General features: G+C 35.5%; 1 long non-coding RNA gene across 2 annotated transcripts in view; it reads right to left on the bottom strand.

The window, feature by feature from the left end:
* LOC144578985 (uncharacterized) overlaps positions 1–23,498 on the bottom strand; it is a 63,051-nt gene that overhangs the window by 12,338 nt on the left and 27,215 nt on the right. Inside the window, exons 3-5 of one of the 2 annotated variants that reach the window (XR_013525690.1) lie at positions 3,474–3,561; positions 2,001–2,069; positions 690–1,890 (exon numbers count right to left, since the gene is read on the bottom strand). The exons of the other annotated variant lie outside the window; for it this stretch is intronic. This is a non-coding gene — a long non-coding RNA (uncharacterized LOC144578985). Of the gene's footprint in view, positions 1–689; positions 1,891–2,000; positions 2,070–3,473; positions 3,562–23,498 lie in introns of those variants that run through there. 2 annotated transcript variants of the gene reach the window in all.

Raw genomic sequence — 23,498 nt, 5'->3', positions numbered from 1 at the left:
GAGCTCTTAGGAAAAGGGGAATATAGAGCCCACAGAGTTTAAATAAAAGCTGTCACTGCTGAGTGAACTGAAGGCTCCAACTCTGGCACAGGATAGCTTTTTTAAGCAGCCCTGGCTCAGTAAGGGAGAAATAAAGAAGAGCTTTCCAACACCTACTTGTTTCCTACAAGGCCTCTATTTCCGCTGTGAAAAAACCAGAACACCAAAAATGAATACTTTGGGTTTCTTTTTCTAAATATCTGTGTGAGTTATTGCATATGGAAGATTGATGTTATTTTATTTTATCCAAGTCTATTTTTAATTTTCAGTGATGCTAGGTATAACAGAACCTGTCTCTGTTTTTAGAAGACAGTGGATTGGTTCCCTACTTTGCCAGTTATAAAGCCTTGGACAAATTACTTAATTTAGAGGTCCTTTTTTCTCATTTGCAAAATTGGAATAATCATATCGACCATGAGGGGATGAAATATAAATTTTAAAAGGTAATTTGAACACAGTTTTTTACCTTTCCTAACACATAGTTACACCAAAAATATTGCTGGCTAAGGAACAATTTGAAAGCAGGACAATAGGAAAGAAACGGAAAAAGAAATTATGAAGTTCAGGTAAATAAAGAAGAATATTCTGAAAGGGAACCTCAAAAATATAAAATTATGGGAATTAAGATTAGAAAAAGTCAGGGACTAAAATTAAAACGGCATGTCATGCCATTGCAGGTTTAGATAAAGTGAATGAAATTTGGTGTTTTAAAAATAGTTCCTGGCCAGAGGCAGTGGTTCACAGCTGTAATCCCAGCATTTTGAGTGGCCAAGGCAAGAGGATTGCTTGAGGCCAGCAGTTTGAAAGCAACCTGGGCAACATAGGGAGACCCCTGTCTCTACAGAAAAATAAGAAAGTAAAAAAAAAATTTAGCTAGGCATGGTGGTGCATGCACCTGTTGTCCCAGCTACTCAGGAGGCTGAGGCCAGAACATCACTTGAGCCTAGGAATTTGAGGCTGCTGTGAGCTATGATTGTGCTACTGCATTCCAGCCTGAGTGACAGAGTGAGACACCCTGTCTTTAAATGAATAAATATATGTAGCTCATTATGGAGAACAGATGTTTGAAACAAAATAGAGAGATTGCCCTCCTGATTCAGGGATGAAGAAGTCTGAAGCATGAGAATTGTGGTAATCAGAAGCTAAAAGGTTGAACAGTTCTGGTCACACTGAAGACAGCGGGCTGCACTTCCACTAGTGTGGCTCTCGCAGTGCCTTGTGGGAGAACCTACATCTCCTTCACAGATTCTTGGCACCTGTCAGTCATCCTGGCTGGTTCTTGAAAAGCTCTATTTTTTGAGTTTAGATCCAACCAAGCAAGTCAGGGGTTCAGCTTACTTTGAGTTTATAGACTTTAGCTGAACTGATCTGCAGAAGATTCATTTTAGCTAAAATTTCAAGTTTATTCAGAATGAAAATGTTGGGAAACAGATTCCCTACTTCCTTATCATAGGATCTCAAGTTTGTTTATTCATTCATTTATTTATTCATTCAACTATTATTGGGTGTCAACTGAGCGACAGACACTGTGATAGATTCTGGGAATGAAACAGTCAACTACAGAAAAATGTTCCCTGTCTTCTGAAAGATACAGTTATTATAGGTAGTCTCACCTAACCCTGCAAGCATCCGTACACAATTGTTTTTGGGGCCCTTCCCTACTGATCAGTATGCTCCCAGCTGCCTTTGCAGAGGGCTGCAGCATACTAAAGTCACCCAGGGATTCTTGCTAAGTTTAATTAGGGTTAGATTAGGACGCCTGCTAGGTTTAAATAAATTACATACATTGTGTCTAGGTCCTCTGAGCAAGTATTGATAGCTGTATCAGGTCCAATGGGGTTAATGTGAGATCTAACATCAAATAGGGGAAGAACATGTCAAAACTAAGGTTCAAACAGTAAATAATAAAGATGAAATAAGTTAGCGGATGGACTGAATGGCAAGTGGAATATGAAACATACATTTTTGGATTCTTGATCACTCTCTTCTCTGATTATTAATCTTTCTTCCTGGTTTCACCTTATACCAGTCTGTTGGGAATAATAAATAGCTAATATTTAATGGTGGTTTATTATGTGCAAGCTACTGTGCTAAATTCATCTTATTTAATTCTCACCTCAGAGATGGCTATTATCACCGTTTTGCAGATGAGAAAACCGAGGCTCAGAGAGGTTAAGCAAATCCTCTAAGAGCATGTAACAGCAGAAAAATTGTGGAGTTAACAATTCATGTGTTTTTCTCCAGAGCTGTTATTCTCAACTCTATATTTTGTCTTTTTTAACCATCCTGCCTCTTTCTTTAGCCAGATTTAATTGGCAAATTAATTTTTATCTTTTGTGTTCTCAATCTGGGATTCTTTCTATCTTTTGGCTTTTTCTTCGGAAAATTCCAAGCAAACAAAAGTAAAAGAATGGTATAACAAACCCTGTATATGCATCGACCTTAAATTTTCTTTACTTTCACCTGACCACTCATATTTCATCTTACGGATACACCCTAAATTTCTATCTCCGTACTTATTGGATTATTTGAATGTGGCATTCTCGATATTTTTACTGTACTCCAACACCCAGAGTGGTTCAGAAGGACTGATCTAAGGGTTTTTCTATGATGCTTTACCCTAAGCTCGAAATTATCAGTCATATGATTCTAGGGTTTCCCATCTGCTTAAATCTGTAGTGCAACATACAGACAGATCAGCATGTTAATTGCAAAAGGCAGATGCTTAATGAATGCTTTTTAATGAATTAATTAAATGAAACAGGGTGAAGTACTTAAAAATTTGTGACATGGAAAAAAAAAAAGACATAGGCATGCTCCTAATTTTTGTAGTGAGGATAAAAGGGTTTGCACTTTTTCTTTTTTGCACCAGGGGATTTTCTAAAGAATTTTTCTCATCTTAGGGAAAGATAAAGTTGTTCATAACCTCTTCCTATAGAGTAAGACTCCCAAAAAGAGGATTTTTTAATTGCTGCATTTGTTATAATGTTGATAAAGAAGGGTTGGAAAGGGTTTTACTAGACTTAGATTTAGGAGGGATAAAATACTGATGGGAAATAACATGTGTAAAGTTATACAGCAGGCATGAACTTGCAAAAGCATTTCCTTTGAAGTAGCTGTCTCTTCTTCAAGCAGTGTTGTGTTGGTTGCTGCCTGAAACTTAATGCTTGCTTCCTTCCTTCCTTCCTTCCTTCCTTCCTTCCTTCCTTCCTTCCTTCCTTCCTTCCTTCCTTCCTCCCTCCCTCCCTCCCTCCCTCCCTCCCTCCCTCCCTCCCTCCCTCCCTCTTTCCTTTCCTCCCTGTCTCCTTTCCTCTCAAGAGAAGTTTTAGTTCTCTTTAGACTCTATACATTAACCTTGGAAATCCCACTCACTCTAATGGACTGAATTAACCAATATATGGAGACCAATCTTAAATGTCTAATTCCAGTCGTACCTTTTTCTTATCTCCAGACACATTAATTCAGCTGCCTTTTGGAAATTGCCACTTAGATGTCTTCACAGTTTCCTCAAACCTAGGATGTCTGAAATAGAATTTATCATCTTCCCATTAACCACTCCTTCTTCCATTTTTCCTACCGTACAAGATGACATGCCCCAATTGCCTAAGCCAAAAACCTGGACTCCTCATTCTCTCTTCTCCATTTGCCATTAATCACCATATCCTGTTGAATCAGCTTTCTAAATATATCTCCAACCTGTCACCTCTCTTATCCTCACTACCACATACCAGGCCTCCGTGATCGCTAGACTAGAGCACTGTTCGAGTTTTCTAACGACATCTTCTCTAGTCTTGCTTCCCTCCACTTCGTCTTCCTCCTTCCCACCAAAGCGGCTACTCTAAAATGCATATCTGCCTGTATATGGCCAGCTTAAAACTCTTCAAAGAGTCTATATTAACAAAGCCCAAAATTTTCAACTTAGCAAACCTAAGGGCTTCTTCCTGTATCTTTCCTTGCACCCTGGATTTCAGACCTATTAATCTGTTTGTAGCTACCAACACACAAAGATGATTCCTCAGTTTTGTGCTTTTGCTTTTAATCTTTCTTCTAAAATGAAGCCTTTAGCTTTTCTCCTTCATACCCCTACCAATGATAGCCTACTTATCCTTCAAGACTTTCTAGACTCAGCTCAAGGGGTCCCCTCTCTGTAAAGCCTTTTCTGAACCACTCTAGTAATTTCTACCTTGAAATTTGGTCATTTATGGGTAGAATTGAACATTTGCTCTACTCTATTCAATAGAAGCCAAAACATATGTAACTTTTATTTTGCTCACATTTTAATATATCTATACCTATTTGTGAACAGTGTTTTGTTTCGTTTACACCCAGTACCAGTTTCTGGCATAGAGTATACTAAAAATATTTTGGTTGTTTTCTTGATTGACAGATTGAATAAATAAATGTGTACACCCAAATAATTTTTTCTTATCATAAGTAGGTTATTACATTTTGTTTCTTTTTCATTATTATGTCTTTCCTATGTCTTTACTGCTAGATGCTGATATGAAACTAACAGTTTATATGGAATAATTCTTGTTTTAGGTTCTTATTCTTTCTAATCACCACCCCTACCCCAGATTTATTTACTTCAATTTGTTGCATAGATAACACGTCAAAAACATTAGAATTTAAATCTATAAATCAATTTCTATATAATATCTTTTAAAGAAATACTTACAGTTGTTATTATCATCTTTAAAACATCTTCTTTCAACTTATTTAGACAGCACTACCTCTTGCTAATTACAATACATTTGTGGAGAGAGTCGCCCTCTTCTCACTTCTAATTTGGTAATGTCACTTGGTTCCTTTGAGCACTGTCGTTAGAAACTGATATGAGATTTGGTAGATTTGATTGCTTACTTCAAGAGGGAATCTTCTTTACTCCTTACATTGGAAATTTTTTTCAGAATGTACTGAGAGCTGAAGGTTTTCTGGGCTCTTAGTAGGCAGGAGTATGAGATGAGTAAGCAGAACTGCTCACCTGAAGGAGTTTGTAATATTGAAGGAAGAGAAGACAGTTACACAGAGAGCTGTAACCCAGAGATGTAATAAATGTTAGGAGAAAAAGACAAAGTGCTGTGGGAGGAGAGAACAGACTTATTTCCGGTAAGGAAATAAAGGAAAGCTTCATGGAAGAAGGAAGCTTTCAAACTGGGCTTTGACAATAGACTAAGATTTCAACACGTGATTACTGGGGGAGGACATTGTGCCCTGGAAAATATGGGTGGTTGGTTGAGGTGGAGAAAATATATAAGGTATGGAGAACAGGAGTACGGAGCACCCAGGGCTCCCAGAGGGTGGGATGACAGTTCTACAGAATGCAGAAAACTGGAATGATGGCCATATTAAGAAAGGCTTTGAATGCCTCATCATCACCTGAGGCCCACTGGGGGCTTTTGAACAGGGCAGTGAACCTTCTTTCCTTCTGCTGTTATCTACCTACAGCAGCATATCATGTTCCTCTTATCTTATATGCTCTGCATTTGCAAAGGAATCGCCAGGCTATCACTCTGTTTAAAGACCTTTCTCTGACCACACTGAAATGATGCTATTTTTTTTTCCTTACTCAATCTTTTAGCATGATGTTTTGCTATTCAAACTTCAGCTGCACTTTGTTGTTGTTGCTTTTGGGACACTGTTACTAGGAACTAGCTGATTTGAAATAAAGATTCTTCTGCAAATATACTCACTGTATATTCACTGTAAGAAAGGATTCTTATCAAAACTTTTTAACTCGCTACATGTCATTTAATTTAAATATTATAATCTATTTAATATCTGTGCCATATGAATTATGCGCACCAAGAAATGTTCTCTTGGGAATGTCATATTGCTTCTTTTATATTACTCTTTTTAAATTCAAATATTTAGATTTCATTTGCTTTTTGGGGAATGCAGTACAAGTCCTGTCAGACATGTATACCGTAACTCTTCCCTCCTGGTATATGTCGCTGTTTCACTTATCTGGAAAAAGGTATTTTTTAAGCTGCTTTATTCAGATATGATTGATATGCCATAAGTTCGTTCATTTCAATTGTCCGATTTAATAGACTTCAGCATATTTACCGGGTTGTATAACTATCACAATATAATTTTGGAATATTTACTCTTAAAAAAGCCACCATGTACCTAATTACAGTTATTTCCTACTTTTACTCTCAGTTCTAGGCAACACTAATCCACTTTGTTTCTCTTATTGTTTGCTTTTTTGGACACTATATAAAAGGAATTATACAATTTGTGTTCTTCTATGTGTGTGTTTCAGTGAGTATAATGTTTTTTGAGGGTTACCCAGGTTGTAATATCTATCAGTGCTTTCCTTTTCTATTGCTGATACAATTTCATTGTATGGATATAGCATATTTTGTTTATCTATTTGTCAATTGATGAACATTTGGGTCATTTCCACTTTTTGGCTTTGTGAATAATACTGCTATGAATATTTGTGTACAAGTTTTTGGGTGGATATATTTTATTTATTCTGAGTAGACTCCTAAGAGTGAAATTGTTGGATGGTATGATAAATGTATGTTTGACCTTTTCAGAAAGTGCCAAAATGTTTTCCAAAGTAGCTGCTCCATTTTATATTCCTGCGATAAGTATTTGAGGATTCTGGTTCCTCTGCGTTATTGAAAATACTTGTTATTGTCTGTCCTTTTGATTATAGCCATTTTATTTAGTGTGATGCTATCTTATTGTGATTTTTTCATTTTCCTAATGATTAATGATATTGAGAAATTTTTCATATGCTTTTGGTCATTTGTATATTCTCTGAATAAATGCTAATTCAGATGCTTTGATCATTCTTAATTGACTTATGTGTCCTTTTGTTATTGAGATGTAAGAGTTTTATATATGTTCTAAATATGGATCCCTTACAGATATCTGATGTGAAAATATTTTCCCACATTCTGTGTGTTATCTTTTCACTGTCTTGATAATGTCTTTTGAAATTCAAATTTTTGAAATTTTTGACAAAAGTTAACCTGTCCATTTTTTTCTTTTATTGCTGTGCATTCAGTGTTCACCCACTTTTTCTGACGCATGGGTCAGACTAACTTGTGGACATATTGTTTGCTAATGTTATGATTATATAACAAATGGAAGTCTCTATGACCTTAATTGCAAGGTGGTTGGGCCTGCGTCCTCTGAAGCATCAGTTGATCTACTGTGGATATCCTGAAATCACAGCAGTGAATTAGAAATTGCTTTTAGCTTTGGGGATTCACTGCCTTCACAAACTTTTCCTTCTTCCTCTTGCTATTCTGCCTTTAACCTTGAAGTAGTAAGCACTTTCTGTCCCGAGAGATTCAGACCATATCATCTGCTCAGCTCCTGAGGGATCTAGGCCAGATAATCATCTGTTGTTAAAACTTGTGCTGTGCTTTGTAGGATGTTTAGCAACATCTCTGGTCTCTGCTACTACATGTATTAGTATTCTTCTGGCTGTAACAAATTAAAATGTATCAGACAGTGAAAATGTTCAGGGAAGTGGGGGTGGAGGGGGAGAGAAAGTAGAGAGAGAGGAAATTACCCACTACTGATAACGACTGCTCTTATCATACACAGTATATTCAAAGATAATCCATGTGCCTGGTCTTGTTGGAAACAGACTATTCCAAACCTGCTCTCCTTGACTTTGGTTCTCCAGAACTCAAAGCAGCAGAATTAAGTTATAAAAGAGTTTGGACTGGGAGCCAGAAGACCTGGATTCTTGTCTTGAATCTGAATCTTACTTGTTTTTCTTTGGCCAAACTACTTAATCTTACTGTAATTTAACTTTCTCATTGAGGAAATGAGGTTTGGGATGTCTACCATTCCTCCTTTTGGCTCTCAGTAGGGGGCAGTTTCCTCCCTCCTCACCTTCTCTCTCCCTCCACCCCCATTTCCCTGAACATGTGCGCTGTCTGATACATTTTAGGTTGTTACAGCAAAGAGAACACTAATACATGCAGTGGTAAAGGCCAGAGATGTTACTACACATCCTGCAAAGCACAGCACAAGTTTTAATGACAACTGATTATCTGGCCTCAGTTGTTAAAAGTGTTCAGCTTGAGAAACCCTATTTTAGAGTATAATTTTTTGCTACCCTTTTGTAAGAAAAATTTCCTATCTGTTTTATCCAAGTACTTCCTTTCTTCCAAAGCTCAATTGTACAGTGGGGCCTTCTTTATCCATTTTAATTCATAATAATTATTTTTAGAATTTTCGAAATTCCTATGATACTTATTAATCTACATAGTATAGTGTAATGTATATTATACTATGTAATCCAGTTAGTAATAAAAAACAAAACTATACACAATATTTGAAACCACAAAAAGTATATATTTATAGGCTAATCAAACATAATAAATAAGGTTTTTATTTTTGTCATCAAAGTAATTGTGGGCATTATGAACATTCCTTATCTCAGCTGGTCTCCTTGAGGTAACTGCATCCCTGCTATTCACAGCTAACAAATGTAGAGGCTGAAGATTTTGCTAATTTACATGTAAGGATTGTTTGAGGATCTTTCCCTGGCCCAGTCCACTCCATGCTCTTCACTAGAAGGACAATCCCTCAAGGAAAGTCTCAGATGATTCCACTCAGGAGCACAGAAAACCTGCTCAGGCTCTCCTAGGAACAACTCAGCCAAACAAATGAGGACAAGGCCTGGGTAGAGATTTTGTGGCAGGACCACTGCATTGTATGTACAGGGAATCTGTTTCCTAAAACAAGTTGTCTTACACTTTCCCTCTGTGTAGAAATCTGTTTAAGCATCTCTATTTCTCCACCATATCATGTGGGTTACGAATGATTATTTTTACCAGAATATGAGACAGCTTAGGAAACAGTTGAAAGCCCATCATCTGAGTCATTTATGAAAACATTAAGCAGCACCAGGTGCAGGGCTGACCCCTTGAGGACCACTACTCAATATGCCCCCAAGGCAGAAATTTAACCATTGATGACTTCTCAGTAGGGTCCTCTGACCAATATTACATCAATCAATAGTATTTTTCCAACCCTGCATCCCCAGAATCCCACTTCCTCTCTTTGGAGCTGACTCTGCTTATTAGTTATTTTACTGAGATAGGATAGCTAAAATTTCAAGGTATCTGCAAATGACTCATAAGAATATGAGTATATACTTATGTATGACTTTGTGTCAATGACTTATGAAGAGTACAGATTCAATTGCATGAAAGGCATCAGTTGGTTAGTTGATATGGTTTGGATGTTTGTCCCCAACGTTGTAGGCGGGGGCCTGGTGGGGGGTGTTTGGGTCATGGGGTTGGAACCCTCATGAATGGCTTTGTGCCATTCTCATGGTAATGAGGCAGTTCTTGCTCTAAGAGCTCATGCAAAGCGTTGTTTAAAGAGTCTGGCACCTCTTCCCTCTCACTGTTGTTCCTTCTCACTATGTGATACACCTGCTCCTCTGCCTTCTGTCTGATTGTAAGGCTCCTGAGGTCTCACCAGAAGCCAAGCAAATGTTGGTGCCATGCTTATACAGCCTGCAGAATTATGAGCCAAAATAAGCCTCTTTTTTTTATAAATTACTCAGTTTCAGGTATTTCTTTATAGCAATGCACATGGACTAACACAGCTATCAAATATTTTTTAAAAATGACTTTAGTTTTCCTTTTACCATAACAGGTTACTGAAACAATCACTGTCCACCACTGTTTGTAAAATATTCTTTCCTAATTGTCCTCATTGAGCCTTAACTCAACCATACAGACTCTGTGAGTAGGTCACGGTGGGGAACAGGGTCATTAAAAGGGGTTAATCTGTTCAATTAGCATTAGATTCTACATGGTATTCTCTCTGAAGAATATTCACTGCTTAATTTTATGATTTTACCAAATAAATCCAACCAGTAGACTTTCCAATTTATTTAATAGTATAATTGTAATTCAATAAAATATTTTTAGAAATAAAGTCAATAGACTTCGTGTTTAGAGCAGTTTTAAGTTTATAGAAAAGTGGAACAGAAAGGACAGGGAGTTCCTATAATGCACTCCTTCCCCCTTCCCTCCAGTGTCCCCTATTATTAACATCTTGCATTGTTGTGGTACATTTGCTGCCACAGATAAACCAATATTGATTGTTATTAATGAATATCCATAGTTTAGGTGAATGTTGACTTTTTGTGTTATACTGTTCTGTGAATTTGCAAATGCATAAAGTTCTGTATCTAATATTATGGTGTCAGACAGAATAGAGGCATATCAAGGTATGTTCAGTAGAGTTTGGTTTCAGGCCACAGAAATAAAGTGATTATCTTAATAAAGCAAGTCACAAAAAATGTTTTAGTTTCTCAGCACATATACATATTGTGTTTACATGATACTATGGTCTATTAAGTGTGAAATAGTATTATGTCTAAAAATGTTCAAAACTTAACTGAAAAATACTTAATTGCTAAAAAACGCCAACAGTCATTTGAGCCTTTAGCGCATCATAGTCTTTTTGCTGGTGGAAGATCCTTCCTGGATGTTGATGGCTGCCCACCAATCAGGATGGTGGTTGGGGTGGCTGTGGTAATTTCTTAACATAACCGTGAGGTTTGCTGCTTTGATTGACTCTTTCATGAAAGATTTCTCTTAGCATGTGATACTGTTTGATAGCATCTTAGCCACAGTAGAACTTCTCAAAAGTGGAGTTAAATCAATTTAAACCCTACTGCTGCTTTATCAACTAAGTTTATGTATATTTTAAATCATTTATTGTAATTTCAACACTGTTCACAGCATTTTCTCCAGGAGTAGATTCCATCACAAGAAACCACTTTCTTTGCTCAATTATAAGAAGCATCTCCTCATCTGTTCAAATTTTATCATGATATTGCAGCTGCATTCAGTCACTTCAGTGCATCACTTCGAATTCTACTTCTCTTGCTGTTTCCACCAAATCTGCAGTTACTTCCTCCACTGAAGTCTTGAACTCCTCAAAGTCATTCATGAGGGTTGGAATCAAGTTATTCCAAACTCCATGTTGACGTTTTGACCTCCGCTCATAAATCATGAATGTTCTTAATGGCATCTAGAATGGTGAATCCTTTCCAGAAGGTTTTGGATTTACTTTGCCAAGATCTATCAGAGAAAGCACAATCTATGACAGCTATAGCTTACAAAATTCTTAAAATAATAAGACCTAAAAGTTGATTTTTTTTCTTTATCGACACGCTGAAGAAAGGATTAACACTGAAAAACACATCAATTTCCTACTACATCTCCATCAGAGGTCTTGGGTGATCAGGTGCATTGTGAATGAGCAAAGATATTTGAAAAGAATATTTTTTTTGAGAAGTAGGTTTCAACAGTGGGCAGCTTCAATATTGAGTAAGACCATGCTGTAAATAGATGTGCTTTGTTATCCAGGCTTTGTTATTTCCTTTATAGAGCATAGGCAGAGTAGATTCAGCATAATTCCTAAGGGTCCCAGGATTTTCAGAATGTGAAATTAGCATCAACTACAACTTAGTCATCCGCAGCATTAGCCCCCAACAAGGGATTCAGCCTGTCCTTTAAAGCTTTGGAACCAGGTTTTGACTTTTTCTCTCCAGCTATAAAAGTCCTAGATGGCATCTGCTTCCAAGAGAAGCCTGTTTAATCGACATCAAAACTTTGTTGTTCAGTGTAGCCACCTTCGTCAATGACCTTATCTAGATATTCTGAATAACTTGCTGCAGCTTCTATATTTAGCACTTCCTGCTTCATATTGCGCTTCTGTGTTTTTGAAGTTGGCTTATTTCCTTAAACCTCAAGAACTAATCTCTGCTAGCTTCCAAGTTTTCTTCTGCAACTCCTTACCTCTTTCAACCTTCATAGAATTGAAGAGACTTAGGTCCTTGCCCTGGATTGGGCTTTAGCTTAAGGGAATGCTATGGCTGATTTGTTCTTCCATCCAGACCATTAAATTTTCTCTATATCAGCAATAAGGCTGTTTTATTTCTTTTTTTAAAATCATTGATGTGTTCAGTGCAGTAGTGCTCTAGATGTTTTCAAGAATTTTTTAATTCACAACTTGGCTAATTGGTGCAGGAGGCCTAGGTTTTAGCCTGTTTCGGGTTTTGATATGCCTTACTCACTAAGCTTAGTTATTTCTAGCTTTGATTTTTAGGTGAGAGATATGCAACTCATTCTTTCACTAGAACATTTAGAGGCCATTGTAGGGTTATTAATTGGCCTAATTCCAATACTGTCATATGTCAGAGAAGAGGGAGACCCAAGGAGAATGAGTGAGGTGGCGGAAGGACTTATTTGTGAAGCAGTCAGATCACACACAACATTGGTCAATTACGTTTATGATTTTATGTGGGCATGGTCCATGACATCCCAAGATAATTACAATGGTAACATCAAATGTCACTGATTACAGATCACCATAACATATATACTAATAATGGAAAAGTTTAAAATATTGTGAGAATTGCCAAAATGTAACACAGAGACATGCAGTGAGCATGCTGTTGAAAAATGGCGCCTATAGACTTGCTTGAGGTAGAGTTGCACAAACGTTCAATCTGTAAAAAGCACAATATCTACAAAACACGGTAAAGCAAAGTGAAGCAAATAAGGAATTCCTGTAATTCCAGTACCCTCAAAAATCCCCTGTGCTCCCTACTCACTACCCCGTTACTTGGGCATCATTGGTCTTTTTACTCTCTCCATAGTTTTGCCTTTTCCAGAATGCCATGTAGTTAGTCATACTACATACATACTAGTATACAGCTTTCTCAGACTACCTATTTATTTATTTATTTAAGACAGGGTCTGGCTCTGTTGCTCAGGCTGGAGTACAGTCTCAGCTGGTTCACTGCAACCTCTGCATGCCCAGCTGAAGCCATCCTCCCACCTCAGCCTTCTGAGTAGCTAAGAAGTGCACACCTTCAACACCACACTAATTTTTTTTTTTTTTGGTAGAGACGTGATTTTACCATGTTGCTCAGGCTGGTCTCAAACTCCTGGGCTCCAGTGATTCACTCACCTCAGCCTCCCAAAGAGCTATAATAAATAACAATATTCATTTAAGATTTCTTCTCTTTTTGTGGTATAAAATAATATTCCATTTATGGTGCATAGATATACTACAGTTTCCTTATCCTTTCAGGTATTGATGGATGTCTTAGTTGCTTCCAGTTTGGGACAATGATGAATAAAGCTATTATAGACATTCTTGTGCAAATTTTTGTGTAGACATAGGTTTTCAATTCACTTGGGTAAGAATCTAGGGGTGTGATTTTCACATTACGTGATAAAAATATATTTAGCTTTGTAAGAAGGTACCAAACTATTTTTCAAAGATGTTGCACCATTTTGCATTCCTGCCAGCAGTGGATAAGAGTTCTGGGTGCTCTGCATCCTTCTTAGGTTTTGGGGGTATTAGTGTTTTGGGTATTAGTCACTGTATTAAATGTGCAGAGCTATTTCATTTTTTTAATTTGCAATTTCCTAATGAAATATGATGTTACACATCTGCTTTAGTCTATTTTCACACCAATAAAGACATAACCAAGACTGGGTAATTTATTTTTTATTTTTATTTATTTATTTATTTGAGACAGAGTTTTACTCTTGTTGCCCAGGCTGAAGTGCAATGGCCTGATCTCAGCTCACTGCAACCTCCACCTCCTGAGTTCAAGCGATTCTCCTGCCTCAGCCTCCCAAGTAGCTGGGATTACAGGTGCACACCACCACACCCTGCTAATTTTTGTATTTTTAGTAGAGACAGGATTTCACCATGTTGGCCAGGCTGGTCTCGAAATCCTGATCCTATGTGATCCAGAGTCTGGGTGATTTATAAAGAATAAGACTTTAAAGAATGGACTTACAGTTTTGCATGGCTGGGGAGGCCTCACAATTATGGCAGAGGTAAAAGGCACATCTTACATAGTGCCAGGCAAGAGTGAATGAGAGCCAAGCAAAAGTAGAAACCCCTTACAAAGCCATCAGATCTTGTGAGATTTATTCACTACCACGAGAACAGTATGGGGGAAGTCAACTCCATGATTCAATTATCTCCCACCATGTCTCTCCCACAACACATGGGAATTACGGGAGCTACAATTTAAGATGAAGTTTGGGTGGGGACACAACCAAACCATATCAGCATATTTTCTTGTGCTTAATTGTTATCTGCATATTTTTTTTTTTGGTGAGATGTCTGTTCAGATTTCTTACCTAGTTTTGAATTCAGCTATTTGTTTCCTTCCATTTTTTAAAAATTTACTTATTTGTTATAAATGGACAGATAAAATTGTATGCATTTATTGTGTACAAATTACTGTTTTCAAGGATATGTACATTGTGAAATAATTAAATCTCACTAATTAAAATATACATTACCTAACAGTTATCATTTTTGTGGTAAGAACATTTAAAAATCTATTCTTTAACAAATTTCAACAATATAATACATTGTTATTAACTATAATCATCATGTAGTACAATAGAGCTTTTGAACTTATTTCTCCTATCTAACTAATTTTGTATCTTTTGAGCCATGTCTTCTCAAACTTCTCTGCCCTTAACCACCCTAGTGTCTGGCAACCACTATTCTGCTCTCTACTTTTATAAGATCAAGTTTTTTAGATCCCACATAAGAGAGAGACCATTAGTACCTTAACATGATTAGTGATGTTAAGCAATTTTTTTTATACCAGTTGGCCATTTGTATGTCTGTCTTTGAGAAATGTCTATTCAGGATTTTTGTACATTTTTTAATTGGGTTACTTATTTTGTTGTTACTGAGCTTTGAAAATTCCTTATGTCTTAAATACAGGTATTAATCTCTTATCAGATGTATAGTGACAATTTTTTTCTGTCATTCTGTAGGTTTTGTCTTTAATCTGTTGATTGTTTTCTTTGTCGTATAGAAACATTTTAGTTTGATGAATTCTCATTTGGCTACTTTTCTTATGTTGCCTGAGGTAATATTCAATAAAAATATTTCCTGGATTACTGTCATGGAGCTTGTATTAGTCTGTTTTCATTCTGTTATAAAAAAAAAAAAACTGCCCAAGACTGAGTAATTTATAAAGGAAAGAAGTTTAGTTGACCCACAGTTCAGCCTGGCTGGGAAGCCTCAAGAAACTTACAATCATGGCAGAAGATAAAGGGGAAGCAAGGACCTTCTTCATAAGGCAGCAGGAAGGGGAAGTGCCAAGTGAAGGGGGAAGAGCTCCTTATAAAACCTTCAGATCTCATGAGAACAGCATCAGGGAAACCACCCCCATGATCCCATTACCTCCACCTTGTCTCTTCCTTGACATGTGGGAAGTATGGGAATTAAAGATGAGACTTGAATGGAGTCACAAAGCCTAATCATATGAAAGATTTTCACTTATGTTTTCTTTTAGTAGTTCATTACATTTACTTCTTTAACCTATTTTGAGTTGATTTTTGTACTTGGCTTGATATGAGGATCTAATTTCCTTCTTCTACATGTGGATATCCAGCTTTCCCAATACCATTTATTGGGATACTGTCTTTTCCTTATTTTGTGTTCTTTGCAAAAACTGGTTGACCATAAATGCATAAATTTATTTCTAAACTTTCTATTCTGTTCCACTTGTCTATGTGTCTGTTTTTATGCCAGTATCATACTACTATATTGGTTACTGTAGTTTTGCTGTCTATTTTAAAGTCAGGTACTGTGAGTCCGCCAGTTTTATTCTTTTTACTCAAGATTGCTGTGACCAACATGGTCCTCAGTGACCAAAGGATTAATGAAGAAATTCAGAAGGAAATTGAAATATTTCTTGAAATGAATAGAAATGGAAACACAACATAATAGAATCTATGGGATACAGTAAAAGCAGTACTAAGTAGATATTTTATAGCAATAAATACCTATACCAAAAATAATTTAAAAGACTCCAAATAAATAACCTAATAATGCACCTCAAGGAACCAGAAAAGTAATAACAAAATTGTCAGAAGAAAAGAAATAATAAAGATCAAAGAATAAAATTGAGACAAAAAAGTATGCAAAAAATTAACAAAATAAAAAGTTATCTTTTAGAATAAAAAATACCGACAAACTTAGCTATATTAAGAGAAAAAGAAAATTAAATTAAGACCAAAAACAAAAACGAAGGCCTTACAATAGGTAACACAGAAATAGAAATCATCAGAGACTATTATGAACAACTGTCTACTAGCAATTTGGAAACCCTGAAAAATGAATAAATTTCTTGACACATATGACCTACCAAGATTGTACCATGAGGAAACAGAAAACTTGAACAGACCAATAATGAGTAACAAGATTGAATCAGAAATAAAGTTTACCATCAAAGAAAGGCACAGGACCTGATGGAGACACTGCTGAATTCTACCAAATAAGAAAGGACTAAAGTCATTCTACTCAAACTATTTCAAGAAATGGAAGAGGAGAGTAAACCTCCAAACTAATTCTCCAAGGCTGGCATTGTTCTAATACCAAAACCAGACAAAGTCATAATAAAAAAAGAAAATTACAAGCCAATATATCTGTTGAACATGGATGCAAACATTCTCAAAGTACTAGCAAATAGAATTCAATAATGCATTAAAAAGATCCTTTGCTATGATCAAGTAAGATTCATCTCAGGGATGTAAAGATGCTTCAGTTCATGCAAATCAATAAACACAATATATCACATCAAAGATAACAAAGAAAAAACCATATATTCATTTCAATAGATGCTGAAGAAGCATTCTATAAAAGTCAACATTGCTTCGTGATAAAAAAAAAAAAAACCTTCAACAAATTGGGTTTAGAAGGAATAGGCCTGAGCATAATAAAGATCATATAAGACAAGCCCACAGCTAATATAATACTGAATGGGGAAAAGTTGAAAGCCTTTTAACTAAGATCTGGAACAAGTCAAAGATGACCACTTTCACCACTTGTATTCAACATAGTACTGGAAATCCTAATCATAGCAATTAGGCAAGAGAAAGGAAAAGGGCATCCAAATAGGAAATTAATAAGTCAAATTATTATTATTATTTTCAGATGGTGTTTTGCTCTTGTCACCCAGGCTGGAATGCACAGGCACAATCTCGGCTTACTGCAACCCTCTCCCTGGTTCAAGCGATTCTTCTGCCACAGACTCCCTAGTAGCTGGGATTACAAGTGTGCACCACCATGCCAGGCTAATTTTTTGTATTCTTAGTAGAGACAGGATTTCACCATGTTAGCCAAGCTGGTCTCGCATTCGTGACCTCAGGTGATCCATCCACCTCAGCCTCCTAAACTGCTGGGATTGCAGGCATGAGCCATGGTGCCTGGCCAAGTAAAATTATTTTTGTTTGCAGAAGACATGATACTATATTTAGATAAAACATAAAGACTCTACCAAAAATGATCTCAGAATTGATAAACACATTTAGTAAAATTGTACAATACAAAATCAAAATACAAAAATTAGGAGCATTTCTATAAGTTAAGTGCTCAATCTGAAAAGAAAATCAAGAAAGCAATTCCACTGCAATAACTACAAAAACAATCTAGGAATCAATTTAACCAAAGAAGTAAAAGATATATACAAGGAAAACTAAAAAATACTAAGAAAAATATTGAAAAGGACACAAAAATGAAAACATATTCCACACTCATGGATTAGAAAAATAATATTGTTAAAATGTCATTGCTTAGAATAATTAATATTGCTAATATTGTTAAAATATATTTGGGTATATTCCTGTATACACAAAGAAAGAAATAGATTCAATGCAATTTCTGTCAAAATATCAGTATTTCTTACAGAAATAGAAAAAACAATCAACATTTGTATGGAACCACTGAAGACCTCATATAGATAAAGGAATACTGAGCAAAAAGATCACTAGATGCATCATAACACCTGATTTCAAATTATACTGTAAAGATATAGCAACTCAAACAGCATGGTACTGGCATAAAAAGAGACATATAGGTCCATGAAACAGAATAGAGGTCTCAGAAATAAATCCATGCATTTGTAGCCAACTCATTTTCCATAAAGGCGCCAAAAACACACACTGATATGTTTTTGGCACAAAAACACACACTTTAATAAGTGCTTCTGGAAAAACTGGATATACACATGCATAAGAATGAAGCTAGATTTCCATCTTTCACCATGCACAAAAATCAGTCAAATCAACTCAAAATTGATTAAAGATGTAAATATAAGATCCAAAGCTATAAATATACTAGAAGAAAATATTGGAGAGTGTAACAGGACATTGGTCCAGGCAAAGACTTTTTTTTTTTTTTTTTTTTTTTTTTTTTGAGATGGAGTTTCGCTCTTGTTACCCAGGCTGGAGTGCAGTGGCGCGATCTCGGCTCACTGCAACCTCCGCCTCCTGGGTTCAGGCAATTCTCCAGCCTCAGCCTCCTGAGTGGCTGGGATTACAGGCACGCGCCACCATGCCCAGCTAATTTTTTGTATTTTTAGTAGAGACGGGGTTTCCATGTTGACCAGGATGGTCTCAATCTCTTGACCTCGTGATCCACCCGCCTTGGCCTCCCAAAGTGCTGGGATTACAGGCGTGCACCACCGCACCTGGCCCAGGCAAAGATTTTTTTAAGGAAGACCACAAAAACACCAGCAACAAAAGCAGAAATAGACAAATATAATTAGATCAAGCTAACAAGCTTTGCCCCAACAAAGATAATAATTAACAAAGTAAAGAGACAACCTAGAGCTGGAAGAAGATATTTGCAAACTCTCCATTCAGCAGGGAATTAATAATCAGAATATATAAGGAACTCAACTCAATGGTCAAAAAACAAATAATCTGATTTTTCAAATGAACAAAAGCCTTGAATAAACATTTCTCAAAAGAATACATACAGATGGCTAAAAGGCATATGAAAATATCTTCAATTTCACTAACCGTAAGAGATATGCAAATCACCACCATAATGAAATATCATCTCACACCAGTTAGAATAGCTATTATCAAAAAAATATAACAAAAGCTGATGAGGATGTAGAGAAAGGGCAGGGCTCATAGACCAGTGGTGGAAATGTAAAATGGTACATTATAGAAAACAGTATGGGGTTTTCTGAAAAAATTAAAAACAGAGGTATCATATGATCCAGCAATTCCACTACTGGTATATATCCGAGGAAAATTAAATCGGTACACTAAAGAGATATGTGGGAGTTAACCACGTTGCCCTCCTGGAGGTAGAGAGTAGAATAGTGGTTACCAGAGTCTGAGGAGAGAAGAGGAAAGAAGGGAATGAAGTGGAGTTGGTATGAAAATAGTGTCAGATAGAAGGAATCAATTTCAGGGCTCAGTGGTATAGTAGGGAAATGATAGTTAATAATAATTTATTATATAATTCAAAGCAGAAAAATTTTAACATTCCAAAAACGAAAAAAGAATATTTGAGGTGATGGATATCCTAATTATTATGATTTTACTATACATTGTATACATGTATAAAAATGTCACATGTACCCACAAACTATTCATAATCATGATATATTAATTAAAAATAAAAAAAGACTGCTTTGGCTATTTGTGGTCTTTTGTGTTCCCATATAAATTTTAGGATTCTTTTCATCTTTCTGTAAAAAATACCTTTGATATTTTGATAGGGACTACATTGAATCTGTAGATCTCTGTGTATGGAAATTTAAACAATATTCATTCTTCAATCCATAAACATGAGGTGTCTTTTCATTTATTTGAGTCTTTTTCCATTTCTTTTCTCAAGTCTTCTGTTTTAGTTTTTAGTATGGAAATGTTTCACCTCTTTGGTAAAATTTATTTTTAATTTTATCTTTTTTATATATTGCAAATAGAATTAGTGTTTTCTTGATTTCTTTTTGATTGAAGTTAATGTACAGAAACTCTACTGGTAGTTTTATATTGACTTTGTATCCACTAACTTTAATGAATTCATTTATTAGTTCTCACAGTTTTTTCATGGGTGTGTAGAGTTTTCTATATATAAGACACCTGGCCGGGCGCGGTGGCTCAAGCCTGTAATCCCAGCACTTTGGGAGACCAAGGCGGGTGGATCACGAGGTCAAGAGATTGAGACCATCCTGGTCAACATGGTGAAACCCAGTCTCTACTAAAAAAAAAAAAAATTAGCTGGGCATGGTGGCGCATGCCTGTAATCCCAGCTACTCGGGAGGCTGAGGCAGGAGAATTGCCTGAACCCAGGAGGCGGAGGTTGCCGGGAGCTGAGATCGCGCCATTGCACTCCAGGCTGGGTAACAAGAGTGAAACTCCATCTCAAAAAAAAAAAAAAAAAAAAAAAAAAAAAGACCCCTGACAACTGGGACAATTTAACTTATTCCTTTATCATTTGGATGCCTTTTATTTTTTATTATTATTATTTTTTAATCTTGCTTAGTTGTTCTGGCTAGGACTTTCAGTACAATGTTAAATAGAAGTGGCAAGAGTAGGCATCCTTATCTTATTCTTGATCTTAGAGGATAAGCTTTAAATTTTCCTCATCAAGTATGTTAGCTGTGGGATTGTCAATATATGGTCTTTATTTCTTCTACACCAAATTTGTTGAGAACTTTTTTTTTTCCACGAGAGGATGTTGAAATTTGTCAAATGCCTTTTCTACATCTCTTGAAATAACCATGTGTTTTTTTTCTTCATTCTGTTAATGTGATGTATCATGTTTATTAATCGGCATATGTTGAACCATTTATACATCCCTGAGATAAATCTCACTTGATCATGGCAAATGATTTTTCTAATGTGCTGTTGAATTTGGTTTACTAGTATTTTGTTGAGGATTTGTGCATCTATGTTCATTAGCAATATTTTTCTGTAGTTTCTTTATGTGTAATGTCCTTTTCTGGCTTTGACATCAAGGTAATGCTAATATTATGAAGTTAGAGTATTCCTTCTTAAGTTTTTTGAGAAGAATATTAGAAAAATTGGCATTAGTTTTTCTTTAAATTGATTTAGAATTTAGGTACAAATTAGCTAAATTTAGAAATTGCTATCAAGCTATTTGGTCCTGTGCTTTTCTTTAACGGGAAACATTTTATTACTGATTCAAACTCCTCGCTCGTTTATTGGTCTTTTAAATTTTCTATTTTTCATAACTGAATCTTCATAGGTTGCATGGGTCAAATTTGTTCACTTCTTCTAGGTTAACTAATATGTTGGTATGTAGTTATTCAGAATAGTCTCTTATGATTCTTTCTATTTCTGTGGCATCATTCTGTACAATGTTCTGTAAATATCAATTTGGTCCATGTGGTCTAACACGTAGTTTAATTCTAAGGTTTTTCTAATTGATTTTCTGTCTGGATGATGTGTCCATTGCTGGAGATGCAGTGTTGAAGCCCCCTACTATTATTGTATCTCAGTCTATTTTTCCCTTCAAATTTATTAATATTTGCTTTATATACTTGGGTGCTCTAATGTTAGGTGCATATATTTATAATTTTTATATTATTTTGGTGGATTGACTTGATTATGATGAACTTCTCTGTCTTTTTACAATTTTTGACTAAAAGTTTTTTTTGTTGCCTAATATAAGTATAACTATTTCTGCTCTTTTTTGTTGTTGTTTCAATTTGAATGGAATATCTTTTTCTGTCTCTTCATTCTTTGTCTATGTGTGTCCTTACAGGTGACTGAGTTCCTTGTAGGCAGGATGTGGTTGGGTCTTTTTAAAAAATTATTTATTCAGCCACTGCATGTCTCTTGATCGGAGAATTTAAACTGCTTACATTTAGGGTAATTGCTGATAGGTAAGGACTTATTACTACTGTTTTGTTAACTCTTTTCTAGTTGTTTATCACATTTTTGTTTCTTCCTCTTTTGCTGTCTTTCTTTGTTGTTAAGTGATTTTCTTTAGTGGTATGTTTTAATTCCTTTTTACTTTTGGTGTATCTACTATTGATTTTTACTTTGTGGTTAACATGGGGCTTTAAAAACCAACTTATTGTTATAGAAGTGTATTTTAGGCTGATAACAATTTAATTTTGATCACCAAGACAAGCACTCTACAGTTTACTTGGCTCTTTCCATTTTGAATTTTTGATATTACAATTTACATTTTTGTATTGTATATATCTTAACAAAGTATTGCAGATATTAATTAAATAATTTTGTCATTTAATGTTTATACTAAAGATATAAGTGATTTACATATCACTATTACAGTACTAGAGTTTTCTGAATTTGTGTACTGTACTTACTTTTACTAGTGAGTTTTATACTTTCATGTTTGTATGTTACTCATTGGCATGCTTTTCTTTTACCATGAAAAATTAATTCTCTTAAGCATTTATTGTAAGACCAGTCTATCGTAGGTGAACAATCTGTTTTTGTTTGTCTAGGAAGATGTTTATCTTGCCTTCATTTCTGAAAGAGAGTTTTGCTGTGTTTTGTTTTTTCTTCTTACAACTTTGAATATATCATCTCACTATCTCTTCATCTACAAGATTTCTGCTGAGAAGTCTGCTGCTAGGCATATTGGAACTTCCTTATATACTATTGGCTTCTTCTGTATTGCTGATCTTTAATTTTTGACAGTTTGATTATGTCACAGGATAGTCTTATTTAGATTAAATTTGATTGGAGACTTTTGGCTTGCCTGCACCTGGATATTTGTATCTGTCTTCAGGATTGGAAATTTTTCTGCTATTATTTCTTTATGTAAACTCTCTTTTTAAAGAAATATCTCAGTTGTATTGTTATAATTCCCAAGTTTATTTTGAAAACAGTTTTTTCTGACATATTCATATAAATTTGAGATGAGTTATCTTAGCATACACAGACATATATATTTTCTATAATTTTTAAATGCCATGAAAGAATGCATATTAACATATCTATATTTAAGTATGCCAATATAATAAAACTTTTCCAACTTTTTAAATTAAGTTTTTAAGCTAAATGTATTCATATTTGACATTTGGGTTACATGTGCTTATAAAAAATAGGTATATTCCTCAACTGACCATAATGAAAATCAGCATACAAATATAATTCTTTCTTAATTAAAATTTCAAAGACAAGGCAAAGTGGTTTAAATGAGAGCAAATAAGCTGAACTCCTCATGAAATAAACCAGACAAAAGTAAAGAAGTGTTGAAGTATTAAAAGTTAATTTTATAATCTTTTTCTCTTTCATATCTTTTTTATTTTTCGAGAAAGAGTTTCACTCTGTCATCCAGGCTGGAGTGCAGTGGCAGAATCTTGGCTCTCTGCAACCTCTGCCTCCTGGGTTCAAGCGATTCTCGTGCTTCAGCCTCCCAAGTGGCGGGTGTGCACCACCACACCCAGTTAATTTTTTGTGTTTTTGGTAGAGACAGGGTTTTGCCATGTTTTCCAGGCTGGTCTTGAACAACCTGCCCACCTTGGCCTCTCAAAGTGCTAGGATTACAGCTATGAGCCACCGTACCCAGCCTCATATATTTTAAATATATAAATGTTAACCATGGGTGTTTGTGAATTAAAATACTTCTAATATAGACCATAAGCTCCTATTGATGGT

This window comes from Callithrix jacchus, chromosome 1 (assembly GCF_049354715.1).
Source record: "Callithrix jacchus isolate 240 chromosome 1, calJac240_pri, whole genome shotgun sequence".
Lineage (NCBI taxonomy): Eukaryota > Metazoa > Chordata > Mammalia > Primates > Cebidae > Callithrix > Callithrix jacchus.
Note: the sequence above shows the minus strand (reverse complement) of the source record. Positions and strands in the feature narration are given on the sequence as shown.